Below are 6,142 nucleotides of genomic sequence, written 5' to 3' on the forward strand. Positions count from 1 at the left end.
GGTGAGGAGCGGAGCACATACACAGCCCACGGGGAGCCGGATTGCTCACACAGCCTCTGAGGCACAGCTGAAACCTCACCTTTGTGTTCAGCTAAATGAAGCCGTGCCAGGTTATTGCAGGTACTGCATCATTGTAGCTGGGCTCACTGATCCACCTACGTTCCCCGCTAGGAATCCTGCTGGGATCTTCAGATGCTCACTGCACGATGCAGAAGCTGAACACATCCATGCTAACGCACAGGTATCGTTGGCACCAATGGGGATGGAGAGGGGCCAGATCTGCATCCGAGCACCCCATGCTGCAGCTCAGCCCCTTGCCTCACACACCAGCCCCTGGCTCCTTAGGATGCTCAGACCCCAGTTGTGCTCACCCAGCCGAGGCAGCTGCCTCCACCCCCGCAGGCTCAGGCAGCACGAGCACTTGCATCTTGCTTGCCCCTTTCCTCACCTGGACAGCCTTCCAGCTGGGTAGAGCAAGTTCTCCACTCTGTATCTACTCCGGACGTGTTCAGATCTCGCCTAAGCACTGTGAGTTGACTGCTTGCATGCTCAGCAAGCACAGCAGCTGACCCGGTGTCAGTAAGGAGCCAGATAAGCAGAGACCTGTTGTACAGAGGCAGATAGTGACAAGGCTGGGGCTTGCCACAGTGCCCAGGTTTGTCACTTGGAAACCCTACACCATACTATCAGGTGTCAGCATGTTGGAAGGAGCCCAGCACGACATCAGGCAGTTTCCCTGCCAGGAAAAAGCCAGGGAGGAGAGTGCTGTGTGTTTATGAAAACCGGGTATCCGGCTACTGCCTAAGAGCTGCGAGATGAATTACAGCAACGATCAGTGGAGTGATCTGGTTTGAGTAGTAGGGCTTTAGTCTGAGCATGTTCCCACTTAGCTTACACATTTCATTGCAGGCAGATGTCAAGCTGGACGTTGCTAGGCGATGGACAGCAGGGGAATAATTAAGCCCAATTCAATTCAATAATATTCCACACTGCTTTCTGGAATGCTCTGGAGCTTTTCCAACAAAACTGACCAAAGGAAAGGGCAAAAACTATGGCTCATCTTGATCCACAAAAACCCACTTCGATTGAGTCACTAAGCCCTGGCATGGAGCCTGTGTCCACCCACATGCCCCACAGCACCACCCCCACGAGTGAGAAGACACAGACGTAGCCACTGCAGGAGGAAGATGACCTGTGGATGCCCTACACCCACCTTGCATCAACCCCACCAGCTCCTCTGAGGCACTGCCATTGGGCAGGATGTCACCCAGTGTCCACACAATCCTTCCCCCCAAATTTCACGTCATCACATCAGACTAGATACCACTTAATACAATATATTGTTATTCATCAAATACCACAGCAAAAATCTATTTCCACTAATAGCCAGAGGGAGATTACCTCTGCTGATGCACAGACTGGGGGAACAAATTGTGGGCTGTAACTTACTCACATTTTATCTTTGGCACTCTGGCCAAACTTGTTTCACCTCACACAGTTTTTGTGCATTATTCTTAAGTGTGGTCTCTACCCTCTGGTGAGCAGCACGCTCAGTCTGGGAACAGGACTTTGCATTTCTGCCCTTCTAGCATTCTAAGAATAGCAGCCTTGAGGCTCTCATTGAAAGACGTGTTAATTTTTGAACAAATACTCAGCAACGGGGAGGCCGGGGTATTCTGAAGAGCTGAAGCAATGTGCAGAGACACAATGTATTGTACCCTGGGAGGGAAGAAACACAGATGATAGAACACAGGCTCTGCGAGCGAAACTTCTCCTTGGGCAGAAGGAAAGGTCTGGCCTGTAGGAACTGGAGCATCCATGCAGCACACTTGGGCTTTTCTACAGCAGTCAACAATGATGTAGGATTTTAATTAAAAATATGTATTATAAAGAATTAATAAGGCTCAGTTTAGATTAACTACGTGCATTAACAACTATGCTTAGAGGCCTGTCTGCATGCCAAGATTTAATGGGGAGACATCAACAGCTGGGAACAGATGCAGACCCCCAGCGACTGTTGCTTGGTCGAGTGCCATTTAATAGTTTTTAAAATCAATTATAGAGATGACAAGGTGAAGGCTTGCATTTGTGGCTGACCCAAATGCTGATGGAATGCTAACAGCCATGGCACGCTCACTGCAAGGATGGTCTGTGCTACAGGATGGAGGGTCTGCTGGAAAGCAGAGGAGGGAGGGAGAGAAAAATAGAAGGAAGAAAGCCAGAAAGAAAGTGAGCTCTCCCACACGTGGCTACAGCTTAGGTTTGCATTGCAGCACCGTGGTTAGGTGAGAGATGAGCCAAGGATTTATGGATTCAGGTTTTCTTACCTTCAGAACAGGCACAAAAAGCTTAAAGAGCACCACAGGTGCTTGAAACAGGTACTTAAGGTCTGGAAATAAGGCAACTAAGCAGCATCTTCTACCCCTTCCCATGTCACAGCCTGTTCCCACCACCCCTTATCTTCCTGACCTGGTACCACTGTTGTCCTCACCTCCCCTTGGCTTGCAGGGAGAACCTATGCAGGTTTTAGCATGGTGGGCAGAGACTGTGGGGGTCCCTGCAGCTGCAAGGAGCAGCTCAGCCAAGGACAGCATGCCCAGCCTCCTTGCACAGGTGTTGCCAGAACCGGGCATGACACAGCTTGATCTGCCTGCTGCTGTTACATTGGACATCAGCTCCTTGATTCAAGGACGCTGCGTTTCTCATCCTGCAAACTGTACTTCTGAAATTGACTGCACTGTTGTAAGGAAGTTCTGCAGAAGGCTCAAGGTGATGATGGAGCCATGCAGTGATCTCTTCCCTTCACTCTGCTACCTGAAGGCCATCTTATCTCCAGTCACTCCCCTGATACCTGACAAACTGAATCATAAAATTAATCATAGAGTAGCTTCTGTTGGAAGGGATCTCAAAGACCATCTGGATCCAATCCATTCATCACGTGCAGGGTTGCCAGCCACTAAATCAGGTGCTAGATAAGGCTGTCCATGGCCCCATCTAACCACCTCGAACACCTCCAGGGGTGAGGCGTCCAAAGATTGTCTCAGCAATCTGTGCCAGAGCCTCACCAACTGAAAAGCTTTTCACCCACTGGGACACCCCAGTCCTTCTTTTCAGGGCTGCTCTGAATAAGTTCTTCTCCCAGTCTGTACATGTAACTGGGATTGCCTATCTTATTCCTGCTCTGCTATCTTCATCCTCTACAAGCTGGGAAACCTCCTCAAGTTCAAGAGCTGGTGCAGTCTGGAGGAGGTTCACAAATATGGTCTCTTAAAAGCAGTAAAATTGTCAGAGTCCAGAGGGAGAAACGAGACCTCAGCACACATTCAGTACTGCGTTCGCAGCCCACTTAGTTACGTATTGCTTACTTATTGCTTCCCTAAGGGCAGCTCTCCCTTAGAAACTGCATTCAAACCACATGTCTTTCACATACATATATATATATGATATATACAGTACACATGCAAAATATAAATAAATGAATAATTACGTGCCTGCTAGGTTTCCCTCCCGTCTCCCAGCTATGTGTGCTCCCCATGGGCTCCAGCCAGCTCCTGCACAGTGGCTGTTGCCAGCAGGCTCAGGGCCAAGCTGGCTATGCTGTGGCAGGCAGCACATCCATGGCCCCCAGTCATCCTCGCCCAACACCCACACTGCTCCCCACAAAGCTGCACCCTGTGGAGGGCTGAGGAAGGCACCCCACGGTCCGGTTGCAGAGCTCATCAGCACAGGCAGCCCTAAAAATATCCCAGGAGCAAGTGGGCTGGTGACAGCTGTACAGCAGCCTCTGCTATGTTGATGAGAAGGGCTGTTCTGCGCCTGGGGCAGTGCCAGCTTTGCACCACATGCCTGGGCACAGGGCATGGGCACTCTGTGCTGCCATCGCAGAAGGGGCTGAGGTGTGGCATAAAGCATCCCGACTGTATGCAGCATTTCTGCTCTTGCCTGGGGCAGGGGAGGTGGGCAGAGGGGACCACCCTTCCCGTGTGCCTGGGAGGGAGGGCTGCACAGCCCCTCTGCAGAGCAGCTCTCTCTCTCTTCAGATGCTTGCCTTGACACAGACTTCAGGGAGGGCTGGGCTGGGTTTTGTGGTGCCAGTGCTCAGGGTGGGAGAGAGGCTCCTCCTGCAGCCCACCACCAAATCACACAGATCTCACAGCAGCCCAGCATCCCCAGAATGTCAAAAACATTATAATTCCAAGTCACCAGCTACCAAGGCCCCCAAAACCGTGCTGCACCCCAGCCACATCTCAGACCCCGTGCTCCAGAGCAGTTCTTGGGGCCCACAGGCAGACAACCCCAGGCCATGGCTACGGAGGCTGAGGGCAGCATCTCCCGGAGGGACATTCCCACATTCCCACCCCCAGGGAGCAGGGCCTGGACCGTCTCACCTGTTTCTCCTAGGGCTCAGGGCAGGTTGTGCTTGGAGAAGGGCGAGCCTGAAGCACTGCTGAAGCACAAGGCAGGCTGCTGCCAGACATGTTCAGTGGGGAGGGTACCAGGCACCTCCCCAAAAGTGCTGCACAAGGGCTCTTCTGTCCGTCAGCTCCAGGTCAAAGCAGCCAGGCATTCCGGCCTGCCTGGGGAAGGGGTGGGGATCTGCTGCGGGAGGCAAGGACAGCCCAAGCCTGAGGGATTGCCTCAGACCTGCGTCTCTTGCTGGGAACCATCTGTGCAGCCTCAGCACAGAGCCAGAGCGCTTTGGCAGAGCTGCACAGCTGCAGCGGGAAAGAGCTGAGCCCTGAGGCTGTTCTGCACACCAGTAGCAGCTGGGGGACACTGCGGGCCAGCAGCACAGGTGGTGCGTGCCTGGACAAGGTTGCCCTACACTGTGAAAGGCTGGGTCTGAAAAAGCAGGGCATTAGGGTAGGAGAGACCCTGCTGTCTGCAGGAACAGCTCCTCTGGAAGAGCCTTGGGCTCAGCTGGAGAAGGGGATGGGGCACAGTTTCCTCGAGCTGGCCCATCAGGTGCCGACGTGCCTGGCTCACAGCCCGGCAGCTCACAGCCACACAGCCCCATGAACGCTGCCTTTCTTCTCACTGCCGCGCTGCCCTTGGCAGTCCCTCAGCTCCCTGGCTGGGGAGGGAGAAGAGCCAATGCCTGCTTTGCTGTCCCTTTCCCCTTGCCAGGTTTCAGCAAAGCACAGACCCCCATGTTGGGGTCTCCCCTGCTGTGAGAGAGCACAGCAGACCCCTGGCTCACCAAGGAGACATTCTGCGTTACCAGCTCGTATGCCGAGGACAAAGCAGAAAGGAGAACATAGAGGCCCCTGGCCATTCTTCACAGACACCAGCTGTTACACAGCGTTTGGAAAGATCTACCCAGCTGGAAGCAAGGCAGCCAGCGAGGACTCACCACAGACTTCTCTCTGGCTGCCAGCACGGCTGCTTCCTTCATCCCATCCTGGGCTCCGCTGGGCCAGACAAGCGAGAGCTGCACCTCCAGTACAGAGCCAGGCCTCCACTGCAGGCAGCCACAGCTCTGGTGCTCATCCTCCAGCAGCAGTCCTGCATCCCCAGCAGCAGGGCAGCTCCCCATGGACCGCTCCCCATTTCCCGCATTGCTGGCAGTTCCTCTGCACACACCCTGCAGCCAGCACCCGCCCAAAGTGCCCTCATCCTGCACCCAAAAAACCAACAGGCACTTTTTGCCTCCTCCTCACCTCCCTCCCCAACTTCTTTCTCTTTTAATGACTTTTTTTTTTTTTTAATCAACCCCTGTTGCAAGGTTGAGCACCAGAATTAACCCAAAAGGTACAGGGGTATTGTATTAAAGAGCAGCATTTGAGGTAGATAGGCTGAAAATGGCAGCCCAGGCATACTAACTAACCACCAACCTCTCCCCATATCTCAGGCTTAACTAGGGGTCTATGGGTAGAACACCTCTTTCATTTCCCTCTTTTCAGGCTTTCCTACCTCTACACATGTACTAAACACTTTTAATCCTTTTCCACTTCCATCCCACACATTTCCTTCTATCTCTGGGTGCTGTCAGAACAGCCTTGACTCGCACGTGGTCACATTACTCATGCTGCAGCAAGGAGGCTGTGGCAATCATTCCCGCATGGATTGGCCACAGGTTTCTCCAAGACAGCAATCTAGTGAGTATTTCCCATTCCTCTGCAGACCATGCTGCTGACGTCAA

General features: G+C 53.0%; 1 protein-coding gene across 5 annotated transcripts in view; it reads right to left on the reverse strand.

Annotated features, from left to right (window-relative positions):
* The window catches only part of ST3GAL3 (ST3 beta-galactoside alpha-2,3-sialyltransferase 3), a 150,897-nt gene extending 146,341 nt beyond the window's left edge, over positions 1 to 4,556 (reverse strand). The window contains exon 1 of one of the 5 annotated variants that reach the window (XM_048944369.1): positions 4,389 to 4,556. The gene's annotated coding sequence lies outside the window, so the exon portion shown is untranslated. The remainder of the gene's footprint in view (positions 1 to 4,388) is intronic. The other 4 variants (XM_048944366.1, XM_048944370.1, XM_048944371.1 and 1 more) reach the window with 4 other exon arrangements.
* Between the last annotated feature and the right edge of the window lie 1,586 nt (positions 4,557 to 6,142).

The sequence above is a fragment of the Lagopus muta genome, chromosome 5, assembly GCF_023343835.1.
Source record: "Lagopus muta isolate bLagMut1 chromosome 5, bLagMut1 primary, whole genome shotgun sequence".
Lineage (NCBI taxonomy): Eukaryota > Metazoa > Chordata > Aves > Galliformes > Phasianidae > Lagopus > Lagopus muta.